General features: G+C 41.4%; 1 long non-coding RNA gene across 3 annotated transcripts in view; it reads left to right on the forward strand.

Moving 5' to 3' along the window:
• LOC310828115 overlaps window positions 1-15,847 on the forward strand; it is a 29,443-nt gene extending 13,596 nt beyond the window's left edge. Inside the window, exons 3-5 of one of the 3 annotated variants that reach the window (XR_014556686.1) lie at window positions 6,737-6,922; window positions 12,760-12,863; window positions 15,574-15,847. This is a non-coding gene — a long non-coding RNA (uncharacterized lncRNA). Of the gene's footprint in view, window positions 1-6,736; window positions 6,923-12,759; window positions 12,864-14,383; window positions 14,710-15,573 lie in introns of those variants that run through there. The other 2 variants (XR_014556687.1, XR_014556688.1) reach the window with 2 other exon arrangements.
• Window positions 15,848-16,450: the final 603 nt, after the last annotated feature.

Here is a 16,450-nt window from a genome sequence, read left to right on the forward strand (position 1 = left end):
AGAAACAAATCTATTTCCCAAGAATTCTGAAAGCACATACCAAGAAATGGAGGCCTGGTAATGAAATAAAAAATGAACCCCACTATGCCTGCATGCCTATCTGTTGATCTCTCTCTCTCTCCCTATCTATCTATCTATCTATCATCTATCTATCTATCTATCTATCTATCTATCTATCTATCTATCTATCTATCATCTATCTATCTATCTATCATCTATCTATCTATCTATCTATCTATCTATCTATCTATCTATCATCTATCTATCATCTATCTATCTATCTATCTATCTATCTATCTATCTATCTATCTATCATCTATCTATCTATCTATCTCTATCTATCTATCTATCTATCTATCTATCTATCTATCTATCATCTATCTATCATCTATCTATCTATCTATCTATCTATCTATCTATCTATCTATCATCTATCTATCTATCTATCGCTATCATAATCTATCATACTTTATTGACTTTGAACTCAACATTTGTTGTTGGAAAAGCTATGTTCTATAAATCTCATGGCCTACCTAAGTCAACTCACATTCTTATAATAAATAGAATCACTTATTCTACATCTCTACTATCATAACAGATAAGGCATTTTGCTAACATAGGGGAGCTGTGAAGTGCCAATGTGGATTAATTTCAGAGTGTTTGTCCTTACTTATACAGAGACAGAGATACCCAAGTTGTTTCTACCATATGGAAGATCACACACACCACCTTTTGTATTTGATCACAGGTCATAGTATCACACTTAACAGAAATTAAAATGTACACACCAGATTCATGGTGATCAGGTTTTCGAACTGTTACAAGTTTTGATGGCCTGTGGAGTATGTGCCTTGTGGCAAAATGGTGCATTTGGAAGCAGTTTTATTTCAAGCCTTGCAGTCAAGCAGAAAGATGTCACCAGCTATTTTCAAATAAATCTCTTAGGCTGCAGTCATATTGCAGACATATTGAAGAATAAGTCCCCACTGCTTATATGGGAATAGACATTGGTTTTTTACATGAGGGAATATGAAGCCACATCACTCTCAGGGGGTCATGCTATTCATCAGCTGGATGCCCTATCTTTTGAAATTTTAAAGATTTTTTAAAAAAGAAAATAGAGCATGAAACCTTTGGACTGCTTCATAAATACTTTTTATGATTTAAGAAATGTTTGTTTCTATGTTTTAAATGATTTTCCATTAAAAAAATCTACCCAGAAATGGGAAAAGACATTTGTATTCCCATGTTCATATGGATCTGGACTTTGATGGGTCCATCCATACCTAGTCTGGGTCCTAACCCTTTCCCCACCTCTACAATATCCTTTTTGACGTATGGCACCCAGAACGGCCCCACTATATTCCAAGTGCAGTTGCACCATATACAGTATTTGTGTCATGACATGATATTGGCAGTTTTCTTTTCATTCCCCTTCCCAGTGATCCCCAACATGGGGTTCAGTATTCCTGCCCCCACAACTGCACTCCTGCCCCAGAGTCAACATTTTCACTGAGCTATATACTGTGACCCCAAGATCTATTTCCTGGTCAGTCCACGCGAAGCGAATAATTCTTATTTTTGCACCAATGCTTATGTTGACTTAAATTTGCTGTTTTAATGCCCCTTCACTTAGTTTTGAGAGATACCTTTGGAATTCTTCAGCATTCCTTTTTGTTTTTAACCACCCTGAACAATTCGGTGTCATCAACCACCCTCAGCTCCCCAGAGGAAGGACAAAATGCAAATAATGTTCATTTCAACAAGTGCAGCCTGCCAAGACTTTACTATCTTCACAGCTCTAGACATTGCAGAAGCACTGCAGCTGAAAGATGTGCTCTCTAATTTCACTGTCTATGGAGCTACACTATCCATGGAACTCCACTGACTGTGGACTTCTTTGTCCTCAGTGAAGGGCTGGGCCAATGATCGTCTACAACAAAATTTGTCTAGAGATCCAGATAGCCCATATCTATGTAGCTCCATTTATTGCAAATAAATGGGGAAAGGGACATTGAAGTTGCATATTGCTCACTTCAAACTAATACCCTGTTTGTCATTATGGCAATAAAGTTTCATTTAGGACAAAAAGCAAATTGAAGCTTAGAAGCTGAGAAATGCGCAAGGCCTGGGAAGCTGCTTATTTAATTTTCATCCAAGTGTTATGGCGCCACCAGGCAATTCTGGCTGTAGCAAACTTTAGGTCCAATTTCCCCCTAAGGCAGAACATACGTATCAGTGAATACAGAGCTGAAGGCTGAAGTCAGACTGAATGCAGAGTTCTTGTGGCTTATTCTCCGTCTCAGAGTTCACTGGCAGATGTTGCAAGAAGTCTAAACAGCCTATCGCATTAACACTGCCCTCAAATGCTCTCTGTCCTGCAGGGACAGGGGTATATCTTGACATCCAATACGGGCCACTGCAACTTCAAGGCATTCCATGAAGGGCAAGCATGGATCTATAGAGTATTCAATTATAGGAAAAGACTTTCTCCAGGCTGCGAGCCCAAATGAATCTTGCGGTTTAGTTTGTATGAGGAGCTGCTAGGGGCAGAACTGGAAAACCGCACCTCTGTGGGTAGCTGCTCAGAGCTACTGTTTAGAGCAGAAGGCTCATCAATATGGTGCCCTCTGGATGTTGTTGGACTACAACTGTCACCAGTGGCCTCTAACCATGGCTAATGGTTAGGGATGTTAGAGTTTAGCAACATTTGAAGGGCTACAGACAGATGCGTACCTAGAGTCCCTTACACCCTTGGCAAGAAGCTGTATTGGTGCCGTCCCGAAAAACATCATTTTACCAAAGTGAGAGAAGGACAGCAAGTTTCTCCCACATTTGATCTTGCCATAACATCAACAGCACATCACCACACACATATACATTCCATAGTATGAAAAGTGATTTTTTTTTGGGGGGGGGAGCCTCTTCCCCCAGTGGAGGTCGATTTTGCCAACCCCTAGCTACACCTCTGGCGACAGGTTTCCCCTTCCTGGATTATATATTCATGTTCGAGTTGATGTGGCCACCTATTGGCAGCCATGTGAACTGCAACATGATAACATACAATGTTAATGTATATAGGAAGATAGATGTTTCACCTACCTTTCTGGTTATATCACACTTTATAATATCTGGTGAAGCTGTTGCTTAGCCATTTCATTTCAGAGCCATGCAATTTAAAGTTTTCTACAACTCCTTAGTCATTACATGTTGATATAACAGGTCATCTCATTTCAAGATGGGCGTCAAAGATTTTTGTTTTGTTTTGATGCTTTTTTATTGTTGCAGTGAGGGGTTTGTTTGTTTGTTTGTTTTGATCCAGCTTTTGTTTTTCGATCTTCTTCGACAGCCAAGCCAAGATACTCAAAACCATATTGTTAGTTCTATTCATAGCCATCCTGGTACCAGAGACTGGGCTCTGTCGAGATTCTAGCCATGCTCAGTGCTAAGGTTTATTTGCATTTGTGCTTTTTTCAGTCAAAAGGACATGGGAAGAAAGACAAGTCTGACCTGTAGCAGATATGTACCTCTTCTGGCACAGTTCTCTGCAAAAACTGAGAATTTTCCTGCCCCCATACACACATACACATACATTCATACCTTATAAACGCTCCAGGGAAGCAGGAGAAAGGTAAAAAAATATATGAACAAACCTCGTTGTGTTTGGCAGGATGTTATAGACATTCAGATTGCCAGATTACAACCATTTCACAATAGCTATAAAAGATCACTGTTAGAATGATTCCAAAATCCATACTATGGCATTATCTTTATTAGACCAATCAAGATATCACAAAATAATGAGCAAGCTTTCCACCATCTTCAGAACCCTCCAGCAGACTGGATGTCAAACAAAACAGAGAGTTAGAAGAGAGAGGCAAAACATAAAGTCTGCCACGAGGTCTGCATTCCTATCAGTTGTAAAATGGAGTGTGTAAAAAGGCAGCAGACATAATAGATTATGCCAGCGGTAGTCAAGGTGGTGCCTTCCAGATGTTGATGGACTATAAATCCCATCATCCCTGACCATTGGCCATGCTGGCTATGGCTGATGGGAGTTGCAGTAGAACCACATCCAAGTTGCAGTAGGACCACATCCTACTGTAGTAGGTTACACCATTGACCAGCTTTAGATTAGGTTATACCTTGAGATTTTGGGATAAAGAAACACACAGTGGCTGATTCTCCAGGTCTCTAGATCTTTCTCCAGCCTTAACTGAAACAGGTTCCAAGCAGGACCTTACTCTGCATCTAGAACATATTCAAAACATTAGCCACGAGCTACATCTATCTACATCTGTCCTGTAGTTATTTGAGACATGCTACATGTTGGTGCATAACCCCGCCAACCAGCTTCAAGGTGATTTGAAAACGAAGGCATATTAAGACATCCATGCTCACTCTTTGCATGCTAAATTGTACCACAGGAATGGCTGGAATTCCTCTTTGTAGTCATGCACAGCTTTACTTAGGAGTAAAGTCAACTGAACACAGTGAGATGTATTTACAAGGGTTCATGTGTAGGATCAGTTGCAGGACCAAAATACCAATGATATCGTATGTATACAATAGGGGCTTCTCTGTTCATTCATTTATTTCCATGAATGGCACAAGAGCGACAGGCCGCTCTGCAGCCATGATCTGGCTGCTCTATTCGGAAACGTGCTACCAAAAGAACTCCCATTTAAATCATGTTGGTAGAAAAGCATCCGAACGAGGTTTGCTCTGCATCGCACCTCTCAACCCCTGAACTCTAAAAATGAAGGGCAAATCTTCTGAATGAGGGACAATCACAGACAAAACACCATGAAATGAGGGACACAATGAGAGACATCAAAGTTTCTCCAAACAATGAAAGAAAGCAAAACTTTGTGATGAGCTAGATGGCGATCCTTAGAGTAGGAGAGAGCTCCACTGATGGTTTATGGAGCAAGGAATGTCTGCTTTATGGGAGAACACAGATATGAGGGCTGAAGCCTTTCATAGATTTGTTAGATTAATTGGCTACAATTTTAACTGGTAAATTGCTGAGGCTGAAGGGCATACAGTAGTACCTCGGGCAGTGGCGTAGCGTGGGTTGTCAGCACCCGGGGCAAGGCAAGTAATTTGCGCCCCCTAACCCATGGATTTGCGCCCCCTAACCTGTGGATTTGCGCCCCTAACCCTAACCCCCAGATGTTGCGCCCGGTGCGGCCGGCCCCCCTGCACCCCCACGCTACGCCACTGACCTCGGGTTACATATGCTTCAGGTTACAGACTTCACTAACCCAAAAATATTGCTTCAGGTTCAGAACTTTGCTTCAGGATGAGAACAGAAATTGTGCTCCGACGGCGTGGCAGCAGCAGGAGGCCCCATTAGCTAAAGTGGTGCTTCAGGTTAAGAACAGTTTCAGGTTAAGTACGGACCTCCAGAACGAATTAAGTATTTAACCCGAGTACTTGTATTTGTTTTTGAAGTTTTTTGAGCCTGGGTATTACTATCATGAGGCATTAGAAGTGAATCTGGCTTCGGCTGGGGAGGGCGGGATATAAATAAAATTTATTATTATTATTATTATTATTAATCCTAAACTCACTATGCCCCATTGAATTCTGTGAGGCCTACTTCTGAGTACTTAAGAGTGTGCATGCCATGCACAGGAGCTATCTCATACATTCACACCACTCTAAAGTACCAAGTGAATTTGCCTTATGTTTTCTAGTCAGGCTGAAGCTGGTTTGAGAAAAAACTGCATCAAACACCAGAAGTTGTAAAGGAACTACAGGATTGTTATGGTTTGCATCAGACGTCGTGTGAATGTGGCTGCGAAAACTACCAGTGGGAATGCACTAGATGTGGAGCAATGTGAACATACTCTAGGTCATCTACTGACCAGACAAAAGGCCTGCCAGAATGTATTTTTTAAAAAAAAATTCAGCAAGCAGTGAAATGCCATTAGGAAGGAGGGGGTGCTGATAGATCTCTTTGTTCAATCAATCAATGAACTGATTCACGAGTTGATAACTGGACAGTAAACAAACTGAATTAATTAACCAGTTAATCAGTTAAAAAACCGAGACAGTTAATCAACGGGGGTGGGGAGCTTAAATCTGTTGGCATTGCAAACAGCAACCCACCTATAGGACAGGAAGGAAATATTAAATGAAAACACACACACACCAGAGTATTTGCATATTTCTCTCCAGGGAAGTCACTATTTGTACCACTGTGGAGAGACAGAGGGATTGGTGGAGGCAGGTTAAATCCAGGAGCATAAGAGAAGGCAGATTTTTGCCCATGCAAGGCTCCAAGGCCTTTTCTTCTGGCGCATTTATAACCTATGAATTTGACAGTAAGGTAGTGAAATGTGTAGCTTACCGTATTTAAGCTTTAATATTAAACACAGCTAGCTTCAGGCACATAGGACTTGGGGGCTAACACAGGGCTTCCTGCTGGTCCCCTTCCATGCATCAATTTAAACGTAAAAAGAAAAAAAAATCTCTCAAGCTCAGTTCCTTTTGTTACGCGATGCTTTGTCTGAGGCTAACAGGATAACTGTGATGTTGTTCCTCAGGGATCCTTATTGACTGAGCCAAACGCAGGGCAGCACTGCTCAAGGGCATTGCAACATTCAGGTTGGAAACCACATCCCACATACCAAGGACAAATCTGCACACACACACACACACCCCAGACCCTCCCCCAAATGTCAACCAAGCCTTGTCTTGCCATTGTCTATGTTTTTCGTCTTTCTAGGTCGCAGTCCCATGCACAGTTTGGCGGCTTGAATCCCACAGAAGTAAAATGGGATCTAAGAAGCCTTAGAGGAAGCAGGATCACAACTGCAGTCTTCTAAGAAAATGGTAACAGCAACCACGTGTCGCAATGCCAGCTTGTCAAACATCCTGGACAGTGCAAAAATAGTGGCTCATCTAGCAAAGGGTTGGAGCAGCTTCTTTTAGGTTAAGCTCCCCTTGGACATACCCTTAGTATGACTGCCTTATTCTCTTACGCTCTGGAGCAGTGTTTCCCAATTAGCTAAGTACTGTGGACCCCCTATATTTCAAAAGCCAAGCCATGGACTCCCTGCTTTTGAAATTTTTGATAGCTCTATGGTAGTTTTTGTTATGTGAATGGTGCCATGGACCCCCTGGGTGGGTTACACAGACTCCCCGGGGTGTCTGTGGACCACCAATTGGGAACCACTGCTCCAGAGTCTAAGTGGTGAGATGATGTTCAAGATTGAGATTTATGTTCTTTCTTTCTTTCTTTCTTTCTTTCTTTCTTTCTTTCTTTCTTTCTTTCTTTCTTTCTTTCTTTTCTTGAATTTATATCCGACCTTTCACTATGAACAGCCTCAGCAACAGCTTTCAGCAACAAAACTAATGAGAGAGAATTTTACACAGCCACAAAGACAACAGAAGTAACAGATAAAAGAAGACAACAGATAAAAGTTAAAAAACAACCATTCAAAGTATCTCAGGCACCTGTGAAAACCTGGGAAGGGAGGAAAGACCCTGCCTGGTGCCTGGAAGAGATGCTTCCAGGTAGACATATCTGGGATGTTTCCTCATTTGGGGGCCAGCACAGAAAGCACTCTGTTCCCACTATTGGACTTCAGAAGAGAGGGGCAGCTGGGAAGGGCTTCTGCAGAAGATCTTCATTGACTGGTAGATTTAGTGGATGTAACACCCGTAAAGCTCAATATCCATTTTGATGGGAGCTGTAGTCCAACAATATATGGAAAACCACAAGTTCCCCATCACTGCCCTAAAGACTGTGAAGATAGGCTTGGAACCAGGTGGGAAATACCTCGTAAAACCTTGGGAGCCAGACACCAGGTTGATCAGTTTTCCCCCTATGAAAGTAAGAAGTGGCTGTATCTCGAGTTATGCCACTGGTTCATTTATGTCCTGCTGTCTGAACTGACTGGGATAAACTCCTCAAGGCCTCAGGTGGAGTTATTATATTAACAACAACAACAACAACAACAAGTTGTAGTAACAGTAATAGTAGTAATATTGGGGTGGGATGGGGAATGTCAACAGGCCGCCATATGAGGCCAAGGTCAGAGTAAACACAATGAGGAATCCTGTAAGTTTTGTGGTCCAGCCATTCATAGGATGGAGCTCACTTTATCAGATGCATGAAGATTTTGGACATATGCAAGGATTCATAGGGAAGGTAACTCAAGTCCCTCTTTGCTCCCAGTACCAATAAATGTCACAACCATGATAATCTGAGCAGAAGCCAGGAATTACGTACCTCTGGTTACGTACTTAATTCGTTCCGGAGGTCTGTTCTTAACCTGAAACTGTTCTAAACATGAAGCACCACTTTAGCTAATGGGGGCTCCTGCTGCTGTTCCGCCGCCGCCACACAATTTCTGTTCTCATCCTGAAGCAAAGTTCTTAACCCGAGGTAATATTTCTGGGTTAGCGGAGTCTGTAACCTGAAGCGTATGTAACCTGAAGCGTATATAACTCGAGGTACCACTGTACTGTTATGCTGAAGGCACAGAGGAGAAATTGTGTACGATCACCCTTGGTTGTTTTGCCTGGCTTCACTTCTTTCTCAGCTAGGCCCAAAAAGTATCCTGAGAACAAAGTGCCTATTATTACCTGTCTAAATATAGCACATGAGTTCTCAGTATTGTGGTTCACCTGATTTATTTGGCCTTTGCTGCAGACCTGAGCTGCGGCCCCTCATAGTGGCTTTATAGCTTGTGCGATGGGCACACTGGTGCGAGCGCACTGCTGGTCAATGGGTAAGAGGAGGCAGCCAGCCCAAGACTACTTGGGACCTGAGGCAAAAGACCATGTATTTCTTTTTTATTATTATTATAGAATATTTATTAAAGTTTTCAATAGTAATACAATAAAAATCAAAAAGAAAAAAGAAAAAATAACAAAAATACAAAAATGAAAATAATTAAAAACACACAGAGTTTCCATTGCTTATTTTCCATTAACTTATTTCCCGGACCTCCTCATACCTCCCTTTTTTGTATTCCAATTCAAATTGTTAGTTCAGCAAATCCTTATCAATAAATTTTTACCTATTTCTAAACCTTTTTTTCCATATTCTCTTAAAGCATTACAGCTGGAAACCACTTAGTTTCTATCCGACATCATTCTAACATTCATTAATTTTGCAGTATTTCTGTAAATAGTCTTTAAATTTCTTCCAATCTTCTTCTGCCGACTCTTCTCCCTGGTCTCGGATTCTGCCAGTCATTTCTGCCAATCCCATGTAGTCCATCACCTTCATCTGCCATTCTTCCAGAGTGGGTAGATCTTGTGTCTTCCAGTACTTTGCAATGAGTATTCTTGCTGCTGTTGTCGCATACATAATGTTCTATCCTTCTTTGAAGGAAGAAGGAAGACGATGTATTTCTTGCCCCTCTTCCTTCTACACTGACAACAACACATGCACATTGTCTACTGGAAAGCATGCCTTGGTATGGTGGCTTCTCTGTCTGCTCACACTCAGTCAGGGACTTTTCCCATTGGCACTTCCTGTGTTCGGAGAAGGCAATTAGCTGAGACAGCTTGGCCTTTTGCCATTGGGGCATCAGATCAGCAAGTGTGTCAGCTCAGGGGGAACAGGCAGCAATTGTGTGTGAGAGAGACAATAATTAGAAATACATACCCTCCAATATTTCTCCGATGAAAATAGGGACGTCCCATGCCACCATGATAATTTTATTATTTATACCTCACCCAACTGACTGGGTTGCCCCAGCCACTCTGGGCAGCTTCCAACACATATAAAAAAATAATAAAACATTAAACAGTAAAAAAGCTTCGCTATACAGGATTGCCTTTAGATGACTTGGGGGTCGGATAACTCCATACCGCCCAACATTTCTCCGATGAAAACAGGGACACCCTAAGGAAAAGTGGGGCATTCTGGGATCAAATCAGAAACCAGGACGGCTTCTCTAAGTCCGGGATGTCCCTGGAAAATAGGAACACTTGGAGGGTCTGGAAATAGCTCTGGCAGAACAGTCATCTCTACCCAGAATCTTCAGCCTGAGGTAGCTGCCTCATTCTGCCTAATGGTAGGGTTCGGCCTGGATGGAACAAGCCAGAAGAGCTAGTTGTGTGTTTACTTTTGAAGAGGAAGAAGCTGCAATGCTGAACTGAATAGTAAGTTTTACTTTTGGTCTCGAAACTGGTAAGTTTCAGAAAATCCATCTGAAAATGTATTATATGGAAATATTCAGTTTTTAAAAAAACAAAAACCTGCTCAGGAACACCATTGTTTCCCCCCAGCTGTTGCTTCTTTGGGACCATTTTCTTACATGGGTATAATCTTAGTCAGGAATCTCAGAGTGAAATGACAACACCATATATAAGATGGCATCAACAGTAGTCTCTCAGACCCTTCAAGTGTCCCTATTTTCCAGCCACAGTCCCGGATTTACAGGAGCTGTTCCAGTTTCTGATTTCTGATCCCAGAATGTCCCTCTTTTTCTTATGACGTCTGTAAATTCATCAGAGAAATGTTGCAGGGTATGGTGTTATGCAACCCCCAAGCCAAGGAGATAAGTAACTATAAAACCTTTAGAAGACATCTGAAGGCAGCCCTGTTGGAGGGTATGGCTTTATCCGACCCCTGAGCTGTCTGAAGGCAATCCTGTACAGGGTAATTTAAATAAAAAAAATTTAAAAATGTTTTTATATATGTTGGAAGCCACCCAGTCAGATGGGCTGGATATAAATAAAATAAATAATAGTAGTGGTGGTGGTAGTAGTAGTAGTAGTAGTAGTAATTAATAATAATAATAATAATAATAATAATAATAATAATAATAATAATAATAAATAGGACATCCCTATTTTAATCTGAGAAATGTTGGAGAGAATAGTCTCTCTCTCTTTTTACACACCCATACCCACCCACCTGGCTACATAGTGGCACCCACCCTGTGGAATGCCCTCCCATCAGATGTCAAAGAGATAAACAACTACCTGACATTTAGAAGACATCTGAAGGCAGCCCTGTTCAGGGAAGTTTTTAATGTTTGACATTTTAATGTATTTTTAATCTTTGTTGGAAGCCGCCCAGAGTGGCTGGGGAAACCCAGCCAGATGGGCGGGGTACAAATAAATTATTATTATTATTATTATTATTATTATTATTATTATTATTATTAATATTGGAGTCCCTGAGGGCAAAAAAGAGCAACCGAGAATGAGGATAAAGTGATTTCAATTTAAACCCAGGAGTCAACCTTTGTAAGGGGTGTCAAATGTTGCCAACCATGGAAGACGTTTTTCAACACCGTTCACCATTAACCCCCCAAAATAACAACAGCCCCTCAGAGTAGCTATGCTTTAGTCTGATACGAAGTCCAAATTATGGGCAACTGATCCTTTATTATGTCCCAAAGTTCTTAATATCCTCACTTATCTTCTTGATAAAATTAGGAAGCTGTAAAAAACAGTAATAAATCTAAGAAATATTGCCTTCCTGGAATTTTTTCTCCCTTCCTTCACTAATTTGTGTGTCACCTCCAGGTTTGCTATAATTCTTTATTGGATGTTCTTCCAGTATGTACTTAAAATAAATAAATCTCTAGCACGTTCAGAATACTGGCACCGTGGTTGGCTAGCAATATCAAATGTCACCCGACTATGGGATGTATTCTCGTTCTTGCTCCTCTCCCACTAAGCTGGCTCTTCGTAAAGTTTGAAACCAATATTAATATTTAACTTTTAACGCGCACTATCTTTCAGGGTCTCAGCCTGACTTAATTAGCTGACATTTAGTTCCCAATATTTCACTGCACGCTCTTTAGAGTCCTTGGGTACTAGTTTATTAACATTCCCTACAGTAGAGTGGAGAAGGCGGTTTCTAGCTTCTTTATCAATTGTTCCTAAAGGCAAAAGAATTCATTGTTGAATGCCATTAGATGGGCCTATCCTCCAAATATGTTTGCAGGCACAGGGAAGAAGACCCCTGCTTTTCCATTTCATTTAAATGAGCTTTGTGAATTGCTCTCTTTCACTCTCTTTTTGCTGCATTTTCCTTGGTGCAAAGCCTCGGTAAAATATGCCTCCAAAAAGCACCGCCCCTACCTTTATTGTAAAAATACATAAAAGGTGGTTCTGCCATTAATCAGGATCCTTGCAGCAATGTGTGGTGAATCCCTCGTAAGCAGGGTAGCTCAATACTTAGGTCTGTGCTTCCTCGCCTTAGGTAATTTGACCTTGCTCTTTAAAACAAAAAACAAAAACAAAACCCAACCTCTGCAAAGGGCAGCTGAAGATGTATCTGGGTTTGGTTTTGAATGTATATTTGGGCAATGCAGATGAGTAGCTGGGTTTGGGGTCCCTTTCTGTTCCCCTCCTAAGTGATTAGGCCGGATTTGTAAGCTATACTTTATTTCCTAGCAGAATAATGCAATCTTGAACCATGCTTGGCATTCCTACTCCAGTGTGATAAATAAAAGGTGCCGTATTTTTCGCACCAGACCACAAGACGCACCTAGTTTTTGGAGGAGGGAAACAAGAAAAAAAATATTCTGAATCTCAGAAGCCAGAACAGCAAGAGGGATGGCTGCGCAGTGAAAGCAGCAATCCCTCCTGCTGTTCTGGCTTCTGGGATAGCTGCGCAGCCTGCATTCGCTCCATAAGACGCACACACATTTCCCCTTACTTTTTAGGAGGGAAAAAGTGAGTCCTATAGAGCAAAAAAAAATACGGTAAATCAAATGACGTTCTCTCCACCCCAGCTCCGGGCCCCAACGATTGACTTTCCTTGTCTTGCAGGACAGTCTTGGGCACTCAAGAGCCAGGAGCTGAAGAAAGGTACTTTGTGTGGCAGGCTTGTGATCTGTGATGTCGAATGTCCATCCACTGGGCATCTCACCCTGGTACTTCCCAAATTAGCTGCTGCTCAGTTTGTGGAGCCTGCTACCAAGAGTTCAGTGCATAATGGGTGACTTTCTGGGCAGCATCACAGGTTCACAGAAAACACTGCTGTGGGCACTGATCTCTCTCTCTCTCTTCCCCTCTCTCTCTCTCTCTCTCTCTCTCTCTCTCTCTCACACACACACACACACACACGCACACACACACGCACACAAACACACACACTGTATGCACCTGGATAGATATACAGTGGTACCTCGGGTTACATACGCTTCAGGTTACATACGCTTCAGGTTACAGACTCCGCTAACCCAGAAATAGCGCTTCAGGTTAAGAACTTTGCTTCAGGATGAGAACAGAAATCGTGCTCTGGTGGTGTGGCGGCAGCAGGAGGCCCTATTAGCTAAAGTGGTGCTTCAGGTTAATAACAGTTTCAGGTTAAGTATGGACCTCCGGAACGAATTAAGTACTTAACCCGACGTACCACTGTATAGATACCATTGTGCTAACACAGAAACCCTGCAATATTCTGCAACATGAGACTCTCAGCTGTGGTATTTCCAAGGTCAGGACTGGAGTTTCTCAGCGCAATCTTATGCCTGTTTACTTGGAAGCAAATCCCACTGCCTGAAATGGGGTTTAGGGCTACCGCTTCAGTGTGCCACACACAGCTCCCTTCTCCTATCTAAAATCACCAGAAGCAGAATGATTTCTGCAACCCTGGAGACCTGTTTACTCAGAAGTAAGGGCCACGGGGCTTCCTCCCGGGTAGCTGTGCATGTTGAATCCTGTTTTTCTTTGCACAGGATACGGTCTTCCTTGTCACATAGGTTTCTTTTCTTTTTCAACGCCTAAGCGCACGCAGGCCTGGGTTTACCCTTCAGCAGTAGCATATCAGCCCCGACAGAGTTGTGTTAGAGATCTACATTTGATATCCAGCAACTGAATAACTTTAGCTCTAATTATCTAGTTAAGCTACCATAACAAAACATGCTGTATATGGTTGTGTTCAGTATAATTACAGAGTATTTCACAAGAAGTGCGATTAATAGTATTTCATTACATTTCGATGCGGCTTCTCTAATTTGCAATGAACTTAATGCGTGCAGGATGTCTCCTGTATGAGTTAATATTCTACCTATCGTATGTTGGTCCACTGAATGTGTGTGTGTGTGTGTGTGTGTGTGTGTGTGTGTGTGCATGAGAGAGAGAGAGAGAGCTCACCGGGAGACAAATATGAGTAGAAAAAAAAGACTTGTTATTGAACAATCTTGTTTTTAGGGCTTATCTTAGTAAATAAAGTATTGATCTTTTCCATTGGGGACTCTTGGTTCAATTCCACTATCCGTCCCTCAGTGATATGTAGTGGTGGCAACTCATTCCTAGCAAACAGTATCAATCCACATTAAATATAATATCAGTCACAGCAACCTGAGCGCTATAGACCTGATGCGGAAAATGAAATCAACCATTAAACAAATAAGTGTATAATTCTAACGCTAGTGCCATCTTTGTTTTGAAGGAAAACGGAGACTGGGAATGTGGCCGCTGCAAATGCATGCTGCTCCTTTGAGTTTAGCAGAATGAAGGCCCTTGTTACATCATCCTCTCTTGCCTTGAACAGTTCTGTTAAAACAACAACGTAACAAGGGCCTGGTGGATCAGGCCAAAGACCAATCTAGACCAGCAATCTTTTCTCACAGTGGCAAACCAGACGCCTGTGGCAAGTCGACAAGCAAGCCCTATCCACAAGAGTACTCTACCCACTTGTAATTTCCAGTAATTGTCTTCAGAGGCAAATGGCCTCCAACAGTGGAGCTAGTAATGGTTGATAGTCTTATCGTCCATGAATTTATTTAATTCTCTTTTAAAGCCAAATGTGGTATCCACCGCTACCTCTAATTTATAAATACGTGCAACACGTATTTTGTATATTTTGTACAACTAGCTGATTTTTTCCCCAGATCATCTTTCTAACGTAAATATTATATTATCTTGAATTACATGGACACACATATGTATGCATTAGTAAAATAAATACTGTCAGAGCTCAAAACCATCTTCCTGTTTGCAATAATTATAGTGGATTGCCCTTAAGTACTAATTAAGCAGAAATCTTTCGCAAAGCAATGGCATCTTATGGAACTGAACGCTACGCAAGCCAATCCTGAAAACATTCACTTGCAAGTGAGTAACTGCAACTGTCACAAAGGGAACTTACTTCCAAATAAGTGTACTTATAACCCTGATCCTAAATATATGGACATGGAAGCAAGTCTGCTTCCAAGGAATTGTGTAAAGGGCTGCAATATTCAGTGATGACTGAGATTCACCAAGTAATTTTGATACGTCTTTAATGCAGCTTTAAAACGAATGGCTCCAAGATTTTAATTTACTTCTCTATAATGCTATCTGAACAAACATTCATATTTATTTATTTTTTAAAAAATCTTCTCTTGAGATACTCCTAGTAATAATGCTACCTGATGTACTTCTGCCATGGAGTTATATATATTATTTTTAGAAGCTCTAGGCACGTCCAATCAAAGTTTGAAGACGCATGGAAACAGAAGCTCAGTGCTTTTATTTGTAAAAAGTGCGTTATCAAGGTACTAATATTTTGATAACAGTGCCCTGTGTGCCAGCACACAACGAGTACCGTCACACACACACAAAGCACTGGTTACACTATTTATTTTTGTCCTTCCCTAGTCAGAAAGAAACCTGGTAGCTCTTCTATGCAGAAGCCTTATTAGGGACACAGTTTGTCCAGATTCTTCATGAAGGCAAAATGATGCGAACAAAACAAGCTTCAGTCAACCCTGCCATCAGTTTTGAAAACATGTTTGACAACAAGAGGAGAAGCAAAGAGCACAAGCGTTTCAATCACTCCCCCTCCAAGCTCTCTCTCTCTCCCCCCATTAATGGTATGTTGTTTGGTAGAAATATAATGTGCTGTATAGTGTAATAAAAGGCACTGATTATCGTTAAGCACCGAGCTATTTTCTAACTCTATATTTATCTAACAATATTTTTAAGTGTCATATTCACGCTGTTGCAATGGAAGCTTTTGGGTGCTCTTTTGTCCCTCCATCATTTACCTGGTTTAAAAGTCCCAACCTTATTTAAGGCACATGTGGGCCTATACTCATGCCAAGGCTCCCATCACATGCCCACTTACCTCGGAGTAAGTCCCATTGAAAGGGTCTTGGTGGACTTGTATAGAATCGCTCTGCAAATTATGCAAACCAATTTGGCTGAGATCTGTGCTGGAGTAACATCGACTGAATCAATGGGTTTGTGATAAGGCCCTTTTATGCACTTCAACGTATAAAATTGAAGTCATTTAGTAATGTTTCAAAAGGGGACATGACAAAATTATCTTTAAGACACAACCATCAGTTCTAAAGAGCTGCCCACAAGTTTTTGCCTTCTAACCCAATCAAAACTGCATCAACTTGTCACTGGAGGCCTGGCTTCAGGAAAACATATGGGTCCCGGAGACACAACAAAAAGCAAAGCGGGCGCAGTTAGATTTCCATCCATATCCTGTGAGAGTGCCAGTATAGCATATAAGATTATTTACTCA

Source organism: Podarcis gaigeae (assembly GCF_964106915.1).
Source record: "Podarcis gaigeae genome assembly, chromosome: 12".
Taxonomy (NCBI): Eukaryota; Metazoa; Chordata; class Lepidosauria; order Squamata; family Lacertidae; genus Podarcis; species Podarcis gaigeae.